At 37.6% G+C, this 19,722-nt stretch overlaps 1 protein-coding gene across 8 annotated transcripts in view; it reads left to right on the forward strand.

The window, feature by feature from the left end:
• Nucleotides 1-19,722, forward strand: part of LOC134674793 (T-box transcription factor TBX3) — a 137,724-nt gene that overhangs the window by 104,213 nt on the left and 13,789 nt on the right. The window lies entirely within an intron of this gene.

Genomic DNA, 19,722 nt, shown 5'->3' on the forward strand with positions numbered 1-19,722 from the left:
ATATAAACATTTGAGGGACAAGCTTATACAGATCGACCTAGCCTATATTATACTCTCAAACCAAGCAAAGCTTGTACAGTGCTGCGCTAACATAAGTATGTATCCACTTTTCTTATGTTAGGGCAGTTACTGAACTATGGGTAGGTACTAAGACTAAGTACTAAGCGACGATATACTCGTAGGTACCTGTTCGTGCTAAACACCCAAAGAAATGCACTTACCTGGATTCGAACCCGGAAAGTGGTATAATTATTTCAGTTGAATTGCTCATATAAATTTGAAAATATCAAAAAATTGAGTTCTAGGGGTCAACTTGTGGATTGTTGTAGTAGATACTCGTAATTATTGTTGTAAGTATGCAACTTAGTAGCGCTGCTCACACCGTAGAAATTTACAAGTAAATTTTACACACTGATTCGTCCGATATGTCATTTTCCATGAAGGCTGATCGGTGATGACGTGGTGCTTTCCATAGACACGAAGCGCCGGAAGCCCCGTTCCGGCCCCGGCCCGGTCTAGCTGAGTCATCCTGCGGTGTCTATGTAGCCTGTGATCCTGTATAACTTTATATATTAGGAAAAATATGTCTTTGTGTGTTATTCCGCTTCGTGTGAGCTATGCGATAAATGTGAAATTTCAATTGAACAATCAGCGGAAGTGGACATTGGTAATTTACTGACACTACCGTGTATACTTGAGTACAATAAAAACTGGTCACCTTGTTTGGAAAATTTCATACAGAATGTCTCTTTTATCCTTCATTCGACATTTATGTCGACGGTTAAATATTATACTCTCAAGTCAAGTCTCAGTCATTTTGTGGTCCACTAGTATCATGAACGACATGAATAATTTTTTTATTCCTTTTATTCCTTCATTTTATTTCAATATTCATACCATTTCATTCCGGTCACTAAACTGACAAAAGTTTACATTATCGCTGTCTGATAAGTACTCATATAAAAAACCGGACAAGTGCGAGTTGGACTCGCCCACCGAGGGTTCCGTACTTTTTAGTATTTGTTGTTATAGCGGCAACAGAAATACATCATCTGTGAAAATTTCAACTGCCTAGCTATCACGGTTCGTGAGATACAGCCTGGTGACAGACGGACGGACAGCGGAGTCTTCCCTAGTAGCATTTTCGTTGGGGCCCACGGTGCCAACGGTAGGGAAAACGTTGGGATGAGGTTCGTTCCGTAGCCAACATTAATTTTGTATTGGCCCACCATCGCATTTACCAACATTCGCTGTGGCACAGATGCCCAACAATGGGCCTTTGTGTATTTTGGTACCGTTGGCTAAACAACGATAATATTCGTTGGCCCAATGATGACATATATCGCATTTACCAACATTGGCAGTGGCAGTGATGCCCAACAATGGGCCTTTATGTATTTTGCTACCGTTCGCTAAACAACGATAACATTCGTTGGCCCAATGGTGACGAATACCGCATTTACCAACATTGGCTGTGGCACGGATGCCCAACAATGGGCCTTTGTGTATTTTGGTAACGTTGGCTAATCAACGATATCATCCGATGGCCTAATGATGACAAATATCGTATTTACCAACATTGGCTGTGGCACTGATGCCCAACAATGGGCCTTTGTTTATTTTGGTAACGTTGGCTAATCGACGATATCATCCGATGGCCCAATGACGACAAATATCGCATTTACCAACATTGGCTGTAGCATTGATGCCCAACAATGGGCCTTTGTGTATTTTGGTAACGTTGGCTAATCAACGATATCATCCGATGGCCCAATGATGACAAAAATCGCATTTACCAACATTGGCTGTGGCACTGTTGCCCAACAATGGGCCTTTGTTTATTTTGGTAACGTTGGCTAATCAACGATATCATCCGATGGCCCAATGATGACATATATCGCATTTACCAACATTGGCAGTGGCAGTGATGCCCAACAATGGGCCTTTATGTATTTTGCTACCGTTCGCTAAACAACGATAACATTCGTTGGCCCAATGGTGACGAATACCGCATTTACCAACATTGGCTGTGGCACGGATGCCCAACAATGGGCCTTTGTGTATTTTGGTAACGTTGGCTAATCAACGATATCATCCGATGGCCCAATGATGATAAATATCGTATTTACCAACATTGGCTGTGGCACTGATGCCCAACAATGGGCCTTTGTTTATTTTGGTAACGTTGGCTAATCGACGATATCATCCGATGGCCCAATGACGACAAATATCGCATTTACCAACATTGGCTGTGGCATTGATGCCCAACAATGGGCCTTTGTTTATTTTGGTAACGTTGGCTAATCAACGATATCATACGATGGCCCAATGACGACAAATATCGCATTTACCAACATTGGCGGTAGCATTGATGCCCAACAATGGGCCTTTGTGTATTTTGGTAACGTTGGCTAATCAACGATATCATCCGATGGCCCAATGATGACAAAAATCGCATTTACCAACATTGGCTGTGGCACTGATGCCCAACAATGGGCCTTTGTTTATTTTGGTAACGTTGGCTAATCAACGATATCATCCGATGGCCCAATGATGACAAATATCGTATTTACCAACATTGGCTGTGGCACTGACGCCTAACAATGGGCCTTTGTGTATTTTGGTACCGGTGGCTAAACAACGATAACATTCGTTGGCCCAGTGAGCACAAATATCGCATTTACCAACATTGGCTGTGGTACTGATGCCCAACAATACCAGTTGAGTTTGCTTGTGGCGTCACTAGATGGCGTTACTGTCTCCAAACATCGAAGTTATAGTATTTTCTCGATTATTCCGGATATAATCATAATATTTTTTAAAAGTAACTTATAAATCTAATAGCTATAACTATAAAATATATACATAAATTTAAAAAAATGTATTTTACCAACATTTTCTCAATTTAAATCTCAAAAAACATAAATCTCGCTTACGAAGTTTCGAAGTGCGGTTAGTATATATACAAATTAGAGTGTATAGTAAGTGTACTTGCTTCGGCAGTACATATACTAAAATTGGAACGATACAGAGAAGATTAACAACAACTGCTGCCTAGGGCCTTCATGTGGATACAACCAATGCCTACCGTAGTGTAATTGTAATATTTATCAGCAAAGGCCCAACGTCGTATTACACAACCACTTACTTAACGTAGGGTAACTGTAGGACTCGTAAACAAAAGCCCATTACATAATTAGACTGTAGGCACACTATAAATTACACAACTATTTACCTACGTTAGTATTGTAAGAATCCTACACAAGGCCCAACGTTAAAGTTACAATGTTGGCCCTTTGTGGGACAAGCTGTGTTGGGCCTTCAACCTGGTGCACGACTACCTACCGACCTACCTGACTTGCCGTTGGGTAATTGTTGAATTTGCAAACAGAAGAACAACGAAAAAATTGCCCTTTTTTATTTTTTTGCAGTTGGCCCTACAGCAAGCCATACGGCCAAATGTAACAATTAACCAACCATCAAACAAATGTGTATAGGCCCAACCACGGCCCAACCAAAACCACCACCGTTGAATAATTGTATGATTTATTTAAATAGGCCCAACGAAAAAATTACTCTAATGGCCCTCTGTTGGGAATCTTCGGGAGGGCCTTTGTCGAGGGCCCTCCAGCAAATCGTACGGCCAAATGTAACAATTAACCAACCATCAAACAAATGTGTATAGGCCCAACCACGGCCCAACCAAAACCACCACCGTTGAATAATTGTATAATTTATTTAAATAGGCCCAACGAACAAATTACTCTTATGGCGCTCTGTTGGGAATCTTCGGGAGGGCCTTTGTCGAGGGCCCTCCAGCAAATCGTACGGCCAAATATAACGGTTGCCCAACTAATACGTAAACAAAGGCCCAACAAAATCCCTACAAGAAAATGCTATTAGGGTTAATAGTAATAGGGTCCCGTTTTACCCTTTGGGTCTAATCTATCTCCAAAACTTAAGATCTAAAAGGTGAACATAAGCTGATGTAGCATAAAATAATATAGGATGCATTTTAGTGCACTTATAATACGTGTGGACACGCGCTGACCCACTGTCCGTAACCCGAAAGATTGTGCTATAATTATTAAAAAAAATATTAATATTTTTAAAGTAATATTTAAGGTTAGGCAAAAAAGGGAGAGGCCTATGTTCAGCAGTGGACGTCTTATGGCTGAGATGATGATGATGATTTAAGGTTTTCCAAGCTATTGAGATAACTCAAACCAACAGGAAAGACGCCGGAGTAGTAACCAGAGCCAAACAGAAGTGTCAGGTAGGTCTGTACTCTGTACACAGCGCTCGTGTTACTTGGAAACCGATACGCACGACGCCGACACACAAAACCAATTAACATTAGGTAGCTTTACCGATCGGTCAATACTTCTTTATGAATGGCTTTTAAAATTATTTCGTTTAAAGCACAGACCACACAGACACCGCACAGACCAAAAGGAAGGTCAATTTGATTCTTACGAGCCACGCCTGACGTATGTGACTTATTAAAAAGACAAAAGTCACATACGTCAGGCGTGGCTCACTCCGCGATTTCGTCGCATTGCTACAGGTGGCTAAAAGTACATCCGTTCCACAGCAATTTTGGTGGCTAGCCATAAGCCGCGCGTGGCGCTGTCTCCACTTAGCGGCCATATCTGTCCTGATCGTAACAGCGTTAGAGAGTGAGTCTTCTGTACCTACTACTATTATTTATTCTGTGCCTACGTTTTGAAAGACGAATGTAGGTTTCGAGCCGTTTGGGGGATCTTACTCATGAGCCGTGCGCGATGGTTGATCGTTAATCGACGTTAATCGTCTCAAAACTTGTTTTAATTCGTATTTTATTTAAAACAAAACCCTTTAATAAATATGATGATGATGGACTATACCTACATGTGAGATTTCGTGATATATCGTAAAATAAATGAACGCGCATTCATGCAATTATCAAGTCAAATTATGTATTTGCATGTTATAAAAAGTATGTTAATGTTATTAACAGTCAATCTGTAATACTTATCGGTTCGAATTTTCGATACTTTCGGTAAGAAAATATGACCGAAGTAAATATGTTTATATGGAAGTTTGACCACACAAGTCGGTACAGTTATTATTATATACCAGTACGATTTGACAAGTAAATTTAAGGTGTCATTCCATTTACGAATGGAGGCAGTGACCGCCTCAAACGTTCCACTGCGATCAAAATTTAATCGTAATTGTAGTAAATAAGTAAAAAGTTAAATTTTAAATGACAAGAAAAGTAACGTGATCGCACGGAAACGCAACCGATAGTACTTCAAATTGGACCGTGAAGCTTTATTTCCAAGGTTCAATTTCGAATGCGAATGATCAGAAATGCAATGTCACTCGTAACCTAAATTCGCGTGCATATTTTAATTATTTTTATGACGTAATTAGCAACCCTGTAAGCCATTCGGTTAGGCGATACAGATAATCTCGGCGTCGTAACTTGTGATTGGGTCGTACAACGAGGCTTTCTCAGGCCATCCGATTTGCGTTTGTAATTATTGTGTATAATCCTGCACAAAAGTTATAAGTATCTTACTATTTTACGTACATGAAAACATTACTCATTTATTCACATTATTTACAAAATATCACATCACATCGAATTAAAAAAAAAGCATAATTATCCAAAAAATACATTAAATACAACTAAAAAATGAGAAAACCTTTCAAGCTTAAATCGACACGACACCGTACGCAACTTAAAAAAGCGTCATGTTCTTTAAAAACATCTGTCTCTCCATACCATGTTACGTTGGTTTCATGGCCTTTATCGATGACCTAGAGGTCCTAGAGCTTAAGCTCTACGGCCTTGAGATACCTATATCGAGAGGTCATCTAAATAGGTATATCGTAGTCTTCCTTCTTTATACAGGGTGTTTCAGGAGACGAGATCAGGACTAACACTGCGCATTTCGTAATTTATGAGGTTAACGTTAATTTTCTACTCGTGTTGAAAAAAAAAGTTATTAATTGATTTACGACATGCATGGCCACCCTAAAATTAGAACACTAAACTAGGTACCGATATTCTGTGTCAAATTGAATGAAATGTCTGGTTACTTGTCTGTCTGGGGGCCGAATTTTGAATTTCGATCGTTCGATTTCGTCACTCAAAAATCGGTGCAAAACGGCGAAATGCTAATTTTTGAAATACGAGCGATAGAAATTGGGAATCTAGTGGTATTGACCACTCATTTTCAATTCTATTAGTAGAATTAAATGCCTAGTAGTGGAGATATTATTGAACGAAATACAAGAACTTGAGCGGTCGAATTTCAAAAATCGGCCCCCTGATGACTGGTTGTCTGTTTACTTTTGAAAACTCGTATCTCACTCAAGTTTGACAGTTTATTTTCTTCGTAATCAAAATGCTGTAATTACACTTAAAGAGGTTTTATGTTTATTAATTAGGTCTTGTAGGGTGACCATGATAGTAGAGAATTAAATTTGCCCTCACCTGAAAAGTAAAAACATAGGAAAAAGTGTGGTTGTTTTGCCTAATTACGAAGGTGATCGATCAATTATCAGTTACTGAGTGTGCAGAATTAGTCCTGACTCCTGCTCACGTCTCCATGAATCATCCTGTATATTGTGTGATGTCAACAACTTTGGGCTTAGCACAACTAAAAATTTCGTGTCAAATCGCGCAAATATTCTCGTAGGGTAGGTATTATTCATACTAATTAATTGGCAGGCGTGTTCAATACTAGTACATTAAACATGAAGCCTAACTAACCTTTTAAAGAATAATTTATTCTATTAAGTTACATAAATAACATTACATGATCAAAATAAAACCATAAGTTAGTAGTCATATCCTACTGTTACATAGTTATTATTATTGTTCATTAGTATGTACTTATAATACATGAGCAGCCTTCCCATATTTAAAACCAAGACACGTATGGGTATCGTATATCATAGTAGGTACAGTGGTACAGACGGTGCCAAAGGCTGTCCAATAAATTTGTCCTGATTAGACTTTAGAAGTCTAATTAGGACAAATTTTGTTCTCAGTTATTCAAAGTTTTCTTTATAAGGAGGATAGTACTACACTACTATTAAAATCAACTTAAAGTTAGATCAAGAAAAGTATGCAGCGATTTTGATAGTTCACGCAGTGCAAGTGTTATTTATACGTCATAATTTCATAGAAGTTTGACGTTTAAAATCAAAATACAAATGTCCTCTCTGTTACACTTGTAAATTCTTACGTAAGTGTGACATGCAACACGTCGAACGTGGTTCGCGGTAGGACCTCAGACCTAGACCAGGCGTGGCTCACTCCGCGATTTCGTCACTTTGCAACACAAGTACATCCGTCCCACACCAATTTTGGTGACTATCCAGAAGCCGCGCGTGGCGCTGTCGCCACCTAGCGGTCATATATGTCCTAATCGTAACAGACGCGTTTTGTTAGAGACTGAGTCTTCTGTACAGTACTATTATTTATTCTGTGCCTAGACTAAGAATTCCGATCGCCTAGCACTTGCGTGCTCGAGCATACCGCGGCACCTGTGTCGGCAACTTGAAAGCGCCGCGCGCGGGCGCAAATATTTATTTTAATTTAGACCCCGGCGGCGATCGCTCGTTAATCGCTAATGGCCTCCTTGCGATTGTTTCAGTAGTGACGTCACAACCGTGACGTCAGCTGAATAATCCTATTGGCTAGAAATGCCATCATGTTTTATTCTGATTACTCATCATCTTCCTAGCGTTGTCCCGGCTTCATGCCAAGGCTTATGGGAGCCTGGGCTGTAACGGCGAAAATCGAAGTTCGCTAATTGCGGGGATTTTTCTGTCACTCTAATTACGCCTTCGTTGGAGTAGAAGTGAAAGATCCCCGCAAGGATACGGGCGAGCCTTGCTCATATGCATATCTGTCGCCATTTTTCCCTTAGTCGCCTTATACGACACCCACGGGACGAGATGGGGTGGTGCTATTCCTAGACCATATAATTACTTATCAATCTCACCCACAACAAGCTCCCAGCGTGTTTGCCCAAATATTTGCCCGCGCTTTTTGTGGTGAAAAGGGCATTAGTGAACCCTTCTATTGACACGGCTAAGGCGGTTTGCGTGTCAACAGCCACGGCAAATATTGGCCCGGCGGCCTCCGTTTTTGTTCTTTTACACTTTAAAGAGATATCGGCTTCCTCTGTTTATGGGATTAATAGCTCACCTGCTTTGCTTTGAAAATTGTTGAAAATTTAATGTATAATATTATCCTCGTAAATCCCCGCGTACAAGTACAAATTAAATTCGAGTAATGAACTCTTATAGAAAAGAAAGCTCCAAATTCAAAATCGCTAAAATCGACTTGGGTCTTAGGAGGTTAAGTACCGTAAAAGTATAAAACTTTGCTCTTTACTGTAACTTTGCCCACCGCGTCACAGTCCTGTAACAGAGAAATAACTGCTACTACTAATAGTGTATGGAATTGACTATGTCGATAATATGGACATACTATGAATGGTATTCATTCGTAAAGTGGTCATGCGCTTTCGCAGTTGAGGGTTAGTTTTATTCAATGTAGTTTATAGAATTAATATTGGTCATTATACATTAGGTATTTATTCGTTGTACGGACGTGAAGAGTTAATATTATTTTTATTTTTAGAGACCACAGAGTGGAATGTTTACGATAATAGAAATAGAAATAGGTACTTTATTTGGTGTAAAACATAAAACTTAACCTATAATGTACATCTTATTCTAATAATATATTCTAACACCAAAATGGATGCTACTCAGCATATGCCGATGACCAAGATATCAGACATCGGGTTTTAGAGGGCACGATTGGAATAAAAGTCCTAAGTTTATTAACAACAAGGGTATTTATAAAATATTTTTTGGCATTAAATACATTGAGGAACTAATATTAACAAACAAGCTTCTTAAACGAACAGATACAAATATGTAGGCGAAGAATCTTTCAATCAAACTCAAAAAGCAATCAGATTTAATACAAACGCCGAATAACCGTGACTTATTCACAAAAAAGCCTATAACTTAACGTAAATTCTGAAAATACTGCCTTTTATGTATCAGTTCGATATTCGAAATCAAATCGATACGATGCTTTGCCGAAATCCCGTCCTTGCTTCGGCGAATTCCAAACATCTGCAATAAAAAACTTTTCCTATGGACTCGAATCACGTTTCAAACCGTTCCACGAATTAAAATTACAAAAAGCGAGAGCGAGCGAGCGACATATTCGCAGGTGTGTTGAAAGGAGAGGTCCGATATGCGACAACTGCAACGCCCCTGTACGAAGGAATAAAATTCAAAATAAGATTTGAAAGGATCTAAAAGGAAAAACAAACAGTTGGTTTGGATTTCTCTAGGTTAGAGGGAGAGAGAGGGTTTCTGGCGGGTGGGTCGTCGAGATATGGAGTTATGCTGTGAATTAGCGAGTGTGGGGCGGAGATGAGCCATCGAGCTATTGATAAGCATGCGAAAAACTCTTCGAAGTTAATCAATCGGTTCTTTGAATAGTTTCTTTAAATTGATATTCCTTATTTTCCTACTTTAACATCACTAAATAAACACAATTTACCTAACTTCGATTTATAATTAAAAACGACTTCCTACTGTTTTATCTTTAGTTATTATTAATTAATATTTCGAACATATTCATTCTTAATAATCCCAGTTATGTAGTTATCTATTAATATTATAATACAACGCCTGATAATGTAATGATAGCCAGTTAGCATAATTGAAAGATAATTTCCATCGCCATTTATATTTTTAGAAGACGAAAAGAATGTCAGTCCGTAGCGTAGTAAGCTCTCAGATAGCGTTAAGACGTGTTACGCCATCTAGTGGACAATAGCGGAACTTCGCCATACCAAGTACGCTTTGTGGTGGTGTTTTTTATTTTGATTTATTTATTATATGTATATTGGATTGCGATGATAACATCAATTTAGCTACTTCTAAATACGAACGTCGCAATAATTAAAGTTATTAATTATAGCACCTGTCGCATTAATTAAAAAACAGTTATATGTGACACATAAGTCAATGTAAATTTATTACCCTAGAAACCTGACATTTTTCACTTAGTATTTGTAGGTTAAAAAGCTTCGCTTACCACCAGGTGATCCGTCTGCTCGTTTGCCTCATATTTCATTTAAAAAAAAAAGTTAAACTGTATAGGCACACCTACCTACTTTAAGATAATGTATATTTAATTATTTAGTGATCTATTTAAGTTGTCAGAGTTTACTAAGTAACATAGTTACTACGTTAGTTCTCTGACAATAATAAGAGTTAGTACCTACTCGTACACACGATTAAGTCCCGTTTAAATAAATAGGTACATACATACATAATCATCATCATCATCATCATCATCTCAGCCACAAGACGTCCACTGCTGAACATAGGCCTCCCCTTGGATCCCCATACGTACATATCGTTGCTTATCATGAACAGTGGTACAACTAAAAATGAAATGCTATTTGCATTTAATATTCTATCTTTTACTGGTAAGATTTAAAGTCGAATGGCATTTCATTTTGTTTTGTGTCACTATTCATGATAAGCGTCGATATCAATCAATCAATCATTTATTTATTTGCAGATAAAACATAATAATGTGAGAAAATGATTGCATAATGGAGCAAAGTATTTTGCTATTCGTTTTTACCAGTTTGGACGCACTTAATAGTACGTATGCGCTTTTTGGACTTGAATGAATAATTCCATGGAAATAGCTCAGTCATTTCAACAAAGTAATAAGCAAGGAAGTTCATATACATACAAATGAGACACAAATCTTCACGTATTATCTGCATTGTGGCCTAGGGCATTCTTGTATGCATTTATGTACAAAGGTGGACTTTAACTCAAGTACATAGAGACTATATTTGAATGACCTCCGATTGTTATGTTTGACAAGGTATAGTAAAAATGCGTTTGTATGCAAAACATACATTAGTATTCTAAAAGCACGTCGTGAATAATACATCGGAAAACCGCTCTTATTGTTTAATGTATAAGGTCGTGTTGTATCAATATTCAATGGATTTGATTCATTTGATTTCGTTTTTGCTGTATTGGGAATAAATAATTTGATTTTGTGATTTTTATCTTGTTTATTGCAATATATGTATACCTACCCTTGTTCATAAAACTTTAAGGGCCTGATTTAGTTAAATTATGTTTTATCCCTTTCTTACAAATACATAAGTCAAAATTACAGATAAGGATAAACGATTATTAGCTAATTTAGGTTCGTAGCGCGTTTATGAATAAGGCGGCTAGTGACTAACCTAGCCGCCGCCAATCGAAGGAATATATGATCACGCGCCATGTTGCGGAATTTCATTGGAACTAATTTTTACATACTATACTGAACTGTCACCCTACACACGAGAATAACAGCGCCCTCTTGACAATGATCATATACTACTGGTCAGGCTTTACGCGTTCTATATTCCCAGAATGTGCATGCAACATTGAGATTGAGAAATATCCAAACTTTAATAGGGAAGATGGCTTTTGTCTACCACCAGCTTGGGATCCAGGGGTCCATCTAACAAAGGTACAAGCAAGACAATAGGTATAGTCAGCCAAGAAAGTGGTCTACCACTTTTCGAATCTATCATCTGATTGATAGCGTCGAAAAGTGGTAGACCACTTTCTTGGCTGACCCTACTGTAAGACCATACAGTTAAATATTGTGGACATTTCAGTATAGTAATGTTACTTAAAATAGTTGTAACTTATAACTAGCTTTATGAGTAAATATTCACATGTAGCCTTAAAGTTTCTTTTTTTCTTTTTCTGTGGTGAGGTGAGATAAATACTTTTCCTCAGTCAACCGTTGACCACGAACGCTTTTAAGGGTTAGAAACGTCTAGATATGTACCTATTTTTAAATTCATTATAAACGATATAATCCGTTTAAATAGTTTTATTTCATGAATAGAAAGTATGAATATCTAACTATCGCGTTAACCGAAGACAATATAATAAATAGACTAACAATAACATAACCAGCATACTCGGCCCGTAATTGCATTAAACATTTTATTACCTAATTGCGTCTCCCCCATACAAATCGCTGCTTGATTCGTTTAAATTGTTTTAATTTTGACAAACCATTTGATTACGGTACGGCTTCCGTCCATTTAAACGGTGTTGCGTTTCTTATTGTGTGGAGTGATGGTGGGAAAGAAAGTCTGGAAAAAGTTTTTATACCTATACTCTGTATCTTTAGGTACTTAAATAAAAGTAAAAAAACCGGGCAAGTGAGAGTCGGACTCGCGCACGAAGGGTTCAGTACCACAATGCAAAAAAAAACAAAAATAAGCAAAAAAAAACGGTCACCCATCCAAGTACTGACCCCTCCCGACGTTGCTTAACTTTGATCAAAAATCACGTTTGTTGTATGGATGTTTTTAGTATTTGTTGTTATAGCGGCAACAGAAATACATCATCTGTGAAAATTTCAACTGTCTAGCTATCACGGTTCTTGAGATACAGCCTGGTGACAGACGGACGGACGGACGGACGGACGGACGGACAGCGAAGTCTTAGTAATAGGGTCCCGTTTTACCCTTTGGGTACGGAACCCTAAAAAACGATTTGTACATTTTCGGGTAGTTAAAACAGTTATTGGTTAATCAACCAAATACCTACAAAACCGCTTGGATCAGTCACTGAACGACCTGACTCGAACCTACATTATAGCCGAAGATGCTATCTTCCACGAAAATTTCATAGTTGACGATGATGATGACAAAATTAATAATAGACCAAGTGAAACAATATTTGTAGACATTAACCAAAACAATGAAATCGCGTAACATCATCTCAAATATTTACAAAAATTGTCCTAATGGCAATGACCTTTTATTTATGTAGACGGGTGACGTTCATAGTTGACAAATCTAAAATTTGATCCAACGATTTTGACAAGTTGACAGTTTGGCGTCACCCATACGACTAACTAAATATAGGTTCCGGAACCTATATTTAATGGCTCACGATCGTGCGCCTGGTACCATATCTACCTCAATCTACTTACATCTATGCCTAATGGTACATAAAAAAGTCATCTAAAAATCCTAACGTAGTTTAATCCCACTAGCAAATAATCGAACAATACCCAATAAAAGCTCCATTCAAAACTCGCCATTTCATAGACCACCGACACTATGACATCACTTTTTCCTCTAACGAACCGGCGACTTCATTCCAGCCAGCATTAAAATATAAATAATTACCAGTATCGTGATAGAGTTTAATCGTTCGGGTCTCGTCTAAAACATCGTATGTATTTTAAGGTCCTTGGCGTTTAAGTCCTTTCAAAGGCACTGCTCATTCGTCCAATTTCTTTATTTTACGGTTGGACAACATATTAAAATGTAAATCGAGCGGCGGTGTGGTCCGCTATCGATGCTGAAGTATCGATTAAAAATACTCACTCGGTTCTTAAGAACGTCGGAATGATTTAGGAGAATGATGAATTGCGGAACTAGTTTGTTAACTTTCTTGTTATTGTGATCTGATTTGTTTTATTGTTGCTTGTTAATTTGTTAAAGCAATTAAAATACGCGGTAGGGAACAAAATTCAGTTTTAAATATGTCACGTTAATTTTATTCTTTACCAATAATTAAATTTAATTAGGTACCTACTTACTCTACTTGCAATGAATAAATCTAATTTGTATCAAAGGACGTTAAATATTTACAAATCTTGAGTATGCAATTGCAGTTCCGTCATATCCTGTGTTTTACTTAAATAAACAAAATATAATAAAAATAAAATATGTCAAGAAAATAAACTCAGAAACTAAAATATGTCATGAAAATAAACTCAGAAACTATAGTTACTTTCATTAGTTGGAACTACACAGTTCTCAAACCCCACAAGGCGCTAGATTACCTACTTTTTTATAAATATACGATACTCAAAGCAATAAATAAATACATATTAAAGGACGTTAATTCACCCATGGCTAAGCCCCACAGTGATCTCAATAAGGCTCGTGAAGGCAAATACATAACTGTTGATAAATACTTAAATATATTATGTACCTACATAGAAAACACCCATGACACGGGAACAAAATATATATGCTCATCACACAAATAAATGCCCTTACTGGTATTTGAACCCAGGCTTCGCAGGTAGTCTCTACTAGACCAGACAGGTCGTCAAAATACAATTTCCTCAATTATCGATATCTCTTCACCCAGCCCTAAGCCAATAATACAGATTACGTGTAACTGGCCAGAGATGGCGCCAGCGTCGGCACTTCACTGAGCTTTCGATACGCGCACGGCTCATAAAAGAATTACCGAACTTGTCTCTAATTAAGATGACGCAAGAATGAGTCAGACGCGGCGGGTTAGATGTTGGAAAAATATGATTTCATTTCATCCAATTTGGTTTAATTTTGCGCTTTTTCATAGAGCTTTTATTATTGCGAGTAGGTAACTTTAAAGATGACAGTGAGATTGTAGTCGCACAGTTTTTTTTTTACTTTTGCATGTGGCATAAAATATAACTACACTATACATTGTACTTGTAGTTTAGGAACTAAGCTTTTTTAGTATTTTTCACGTTAAAGTAAATAATAATCTTCACAGTTAATTATATCCTAATAATTATTACAAGTATGTAACATAAAAGTATTATATACAAACATTTTGTAATTATCGTTGCTTAATTTTTTTTTTAATTAGTACAGCTTTTAAATTAATTTATGCTACAAAACTGTGTCCCGGCTAAAACTAGCGCCACCTAGTGGCAAGTAGCAGCGATATTAAACTTAATTTATAAACGTTGATCTCTCAAAAATATTTTCGTTGCAACTTAAGCTATTATATATTCTAGAAATCATGTAAAATAACGAAATGGTATGAGTTTTACTGATATAGAAAATTGAAAGCATGACATGGTAGAAGGGTTCTTACCGAATTTTTATTATTAGTAAGTAGGATATTTTTCGAGAACGATACAGCACAACCGAGATTTGAAACCACAAATTTTAAGCAACACACATATTAAAGATTAATTTGACAAAAAAATCTATAAGTATGCAACTTTGCACCCCAAAACATCATCCGTATTCCGCGTAAGTACATGACACTCCCAACCCCGTATTATGGCAAGGTCTAATGCACTATAATTTGTGCCACACCATCATTACCGAAACTGCCGAGTTTCGGACGTATTGTACGTAATACGCGGTGAATATTTTATAAAGTTAGAGGTTAGATAAAGTGTGGTCGGAATTAGGAATATCTATAACATTAGGAAAACTACCCGGCGCTTACGGAAGGGTGGGACCTTCCCCACATAATTTTACTTTACGAGACAGTTTTTCTTGTAAGTAGGTGGTCCAATTCAATAAGCTACTTAGGATTGTGTAACTTAACAAATTGACCAACTCGACGTACAGTCGAGTTCAAAAGACATCTTTAGAAACGTTCCAAAAATACATATATGTAGTTATATTGCGACATAAAATAGTAGAGATTAAATAAAATGGAACTTAAAAATGTTTAAACTAAACCCCCTTATTCATAAACGTTTACTAAAGTTGACAAGCCAATAATAATCGTTTGTCCCTTTCCGACGTATTGGTATGATAGAAAGGGACAAACGATTATTATCGGCTTGTCAAATTTAGTAAACATTTATGAATAAGGGGGTTAATTGTTGCCATGGTTAGGTAGGTACGTCAAAAATGTGATAGTTACGTAGGCGTAGGAAGTGGCGCCCTCAATAACTTTCTACATTTTCCTGTCGGAATATACCTACGCATCATATGCAGAATTTTTAAGACATTAGCAATGGCAATGATGGTTGAAAAGTATCAAAAATTTACTACAGCAAAGCACATTTTAGATGCTTTCATGCATTCATTTCGTTTGACCAGATGTAAAAAAAATGCTTTTGTAAAATAATAGTTGGGCGTGTACCTATATTGTTTAGTTAATTGACAGAGTATCGTGCACCTATCCGACATTCGCCGTATTCGTTTCTTAATTAATAGCATCCTTAATACCTATAACAATCGATAACTGCATATAATTGGAGAGAAATTGCGATGCACTATAATAAGGCAATTAGGGCTAGCTTCCTATAACGGCGGCGCCGGCGTTAGATGGTCATCGCCTCATGTAACATTCAACAGCGTACGCGATAATCACCTTTAATAACCTGGGGTGCTTAACCAATATCTTCTTCCTTGTCGTATCCTCATGGCTGAGGGACGTGACAAATGTGGACTGTGCTATTAGCCTGCAGTGTGGCGTTGGTCTCTGAGGGGCTACCGCGAAAACCGTTTTTCGCAAATTGCGTGGATCTTTCTCTTTTACTCCAATGAAGGCGTAATTAGAGTGACAGAGAAAAATGCCCGCAATTTGCGAACTTCGATTTTCGCGGTTATAGCCCTGACGTTATTCTGTCCGCCCAACGCGAACTTAGCCAATATCACAGAATAAATAATAGTACTAGGTACAGAAGACTCACGCTCTAACAAAACGCGTCTGTCACGATCAGCACAGATATGGCCGCTAGGTGGCGACAGCGCCACGCGCGGCTTATGGCAAACCCCAAAATTGGGGTCGAACGGATGGACTTTTAGCTACCTGTAAGCGACGAAATCGCGGAGTGAGCCACGCCTGCAAATATGCCAACCGTTAACGCTCCGTAGCGTAGCGTAACTATAGCGTAATAGTCATGTCATCACTCTAGTCTTCCATTGGCCCGATTCGAATAATCACTGCGGTACGATGCCGAACTGTCAGTGTCAAAGGTGACGTTTTTGGTTGAAGAAATGGCACTGACAGATCGTTATCGTACCGCATTGATCTCTTAGAAGCATTGTTCGAATACGGCCGTATAAGTGTGACAGTGACAGCTGCGTTTCGTTCGCTACGGAGCGTAAACCATTGGTATGATGGCTTCGCACCCTGGGGTGCGCAGGGCGCTTTCGATTGTAAATTGCGAATGCGATGCGGGTATTATAGAAATGTCTGTTAAGTTCGCGCATAACAATACGTATAATTCTCTCTATAATTATTAGAATTGAACATCTTGACATGTAAAAAATATTTTATGTCAGCCGAGCTTTATAATTGTTTTTCAGTCTAGGACGGTATGCGAGTTATTTTACGACAGCTGACATAAGACTACCGTTTTTGTGAGGTGTATTTCTACGATAAGCATATCAATGGCTGGCCTTAGTAAAATAGAAAATTATGCAGAACAGCTAAGTAATCTTCAAGAGAAATTTACTAAGTTTTGCTTTGTCACTCGATATAATTATTACATTTTACAACTCTATATTACAACAGCGATACAAACAGACTTTCAATTTATTGACAGCTACATACTACCAATTATTTTACAGTTTTTCATATCACATTAGTCACTTCAACAATATACAGTATGTAACTGAATGAAAAGCAATTACTCAAACCCGTTAATGTTTAGGTCATACTAAGCAAATTTTACTATGGGTCCAACCCCGAAATCGCGAAAAAATAACTGATTGACTGATGACTCTCCCATAGGAAGTTCCAACATCAGACCAGCAAAATGTATGAAACATCAATTTTTTTTTATTTATTTATTTATTTAAACTTTATTGCACAAAGTATATACAAAAATGTACAAACGGCGGACTTAATGCCAAATGGCATTCTCTACCACCAATGGTAACAATGGTATTCTTCTTTTTTTTTCCGCGTTTTCGGGGTTGGTCCCATAACTCCCATAGTAAAAGTTGCTCAGTATGACTAAAATTAGCATAATATACTTAGTACTTAAGATATTGCATGCATGCAGTTAATGTTCACATACATGGCTTTGTCATATCATGGAAAAACAATTTTCACATGCCTTATGGCAGAACATATTAAGGGTCAACATTGTAAATTTATAACATCCACTGTACTGTACCATATGTTCTTGTGAATAAACGTTCATTCATTCATTCATTCATTCATTCATTTAAACATTAACGGGTTTGAGTAATTTCTTTTCGCTCAGTTACATACTGTATGTTTTTATTTTGATGTATTACTTCAGTGTCTTAAAAACATGAACACTTAATTTTCACGTCGAAAGCGCCCAACCACAATATTTCAATTATCACCCCACCCGCGCGTACGTCGTAAGTCAAAATAATCGCGCTCCCTTCACCTTTCCAGTGACGGACGGCCTTAAACACTGCAATTAATTAAAAAAGTAACATGTAATCGTCAAAAAAAAGTGTGTTTAAAAAAAGTGTGGACTCGCGTGTACTTTTTTTTCTGTGCCCAGTTGAGTAGAACGTATGGATAAAGCCGTCAGTTGGAAAACACGCTGTTAATGTATGAAGTTCATAAATGTGAAGTTTTGCGGCGTATTAAAAAAAATACATCTTACACAGATCAACCTAGCCCTAAACTAAGCAAAGCTTGTACTATGTCTGCTAGGTGATGATAAGTATACATACTTACCTATATTGATAAATACATACTTATATAGGCTGGCCAAAAATAAGTATATTCCCGATGCCAGGGAGGTTTTGGGATTATACTGAACAACTTTTACTATGGGACCAACGCTGAAATCGCGAAAAAAATATTTGGCTGTTTCATACCTTGGCTGGTCCATTTTCTATGGCAGGGTAAATTATTTTTTTCGCGATTTTGGGGTTGGTCCCATAGTAAAAGTTGCTCAGTATAATCCCAAAACCTCCCTGGCAACGGGAATCCGCTATACCGCTTTGAATTGCGATGGACACTGGACAGCCTTTGCACCAGGAAAAACCCGGAGCGCGGGTCAAGGCCCCTTTCTGATGATAATGATAATACGATCCAGTTAAGAACCAACCTCCTCTTTTGGAAGTAGGTTAAAGCAGTTAAACCTGATCTTATATTGAAAGAATCGTAGTTATATAGGTATGTAGGTGTCTTGCCAACAGCTTTCCTTATATATATCTCAGTAAATAAGACCAATTTTCGTCTCAAGTTATATATAATTATAAATACATAGTGGAGGTAATTATAGTACACGCCCTCGCATATCGGCCACTTAATAGCCTTCGTGTGCGATCGAACGTAATTTGACGACGATTTTCAACTGCAAATTATGTGTCGATGACGAAATAAAATTGTATGTGATCGATTATGCACTGTCGTAAGTTAACTGCGAATATGGGTAGGACGCGAAAGGTGTTATATAAGTACATTTTATTAGCAACTAGATGAAAATAACTAGAGCTGTCCATCATATCAGTAAACAGAGTTGACATGCGAGATTTGTGTGTGGGTGGCGAGAGAGAAGTGTCGGTGATGAAATAAAGAGAAATGTGGGAGACATCGATTATACCGGATGTGGCCTGTAACACGAGCAAATAATTAAAACTTAGATTGTGCTCCTCAAACGATGACACTTTTGTTCAATAACTTTAAAAAATTATGAAGTATTTAGGGATATTTTTCATACAAAATATATATTATCTTCAATGGACGCCATCGCCACGACATATCATTGTGATTGACGTTGCTTGTCACGCCTTAATCATAACAAAATTCGCAATACGTTGTGTCTTAGAATAAACTTAAAGTGTATTAAAAATCAAACTACAAGTTATTTTTAAAAGTCGCTGAACAAATGTTGATCAGTATGAGGAGTACAGCCTACGGTTAAATTTTTTGCTCATATTA

Source organism: Cydia fagiglandana, chromosome 20, assembly GCF_963556715.1.
Source record: "Cydia fagiglandana chromosome 20, ilCydFagi1.1, whole genome shotgun sequence".
Lineage (NCBI taxonomy): Eukaryota > Metazoa > Arthropoda > Insecta > Lepidoptera > Tortricidae > Cydia > Cydia fagiglandana.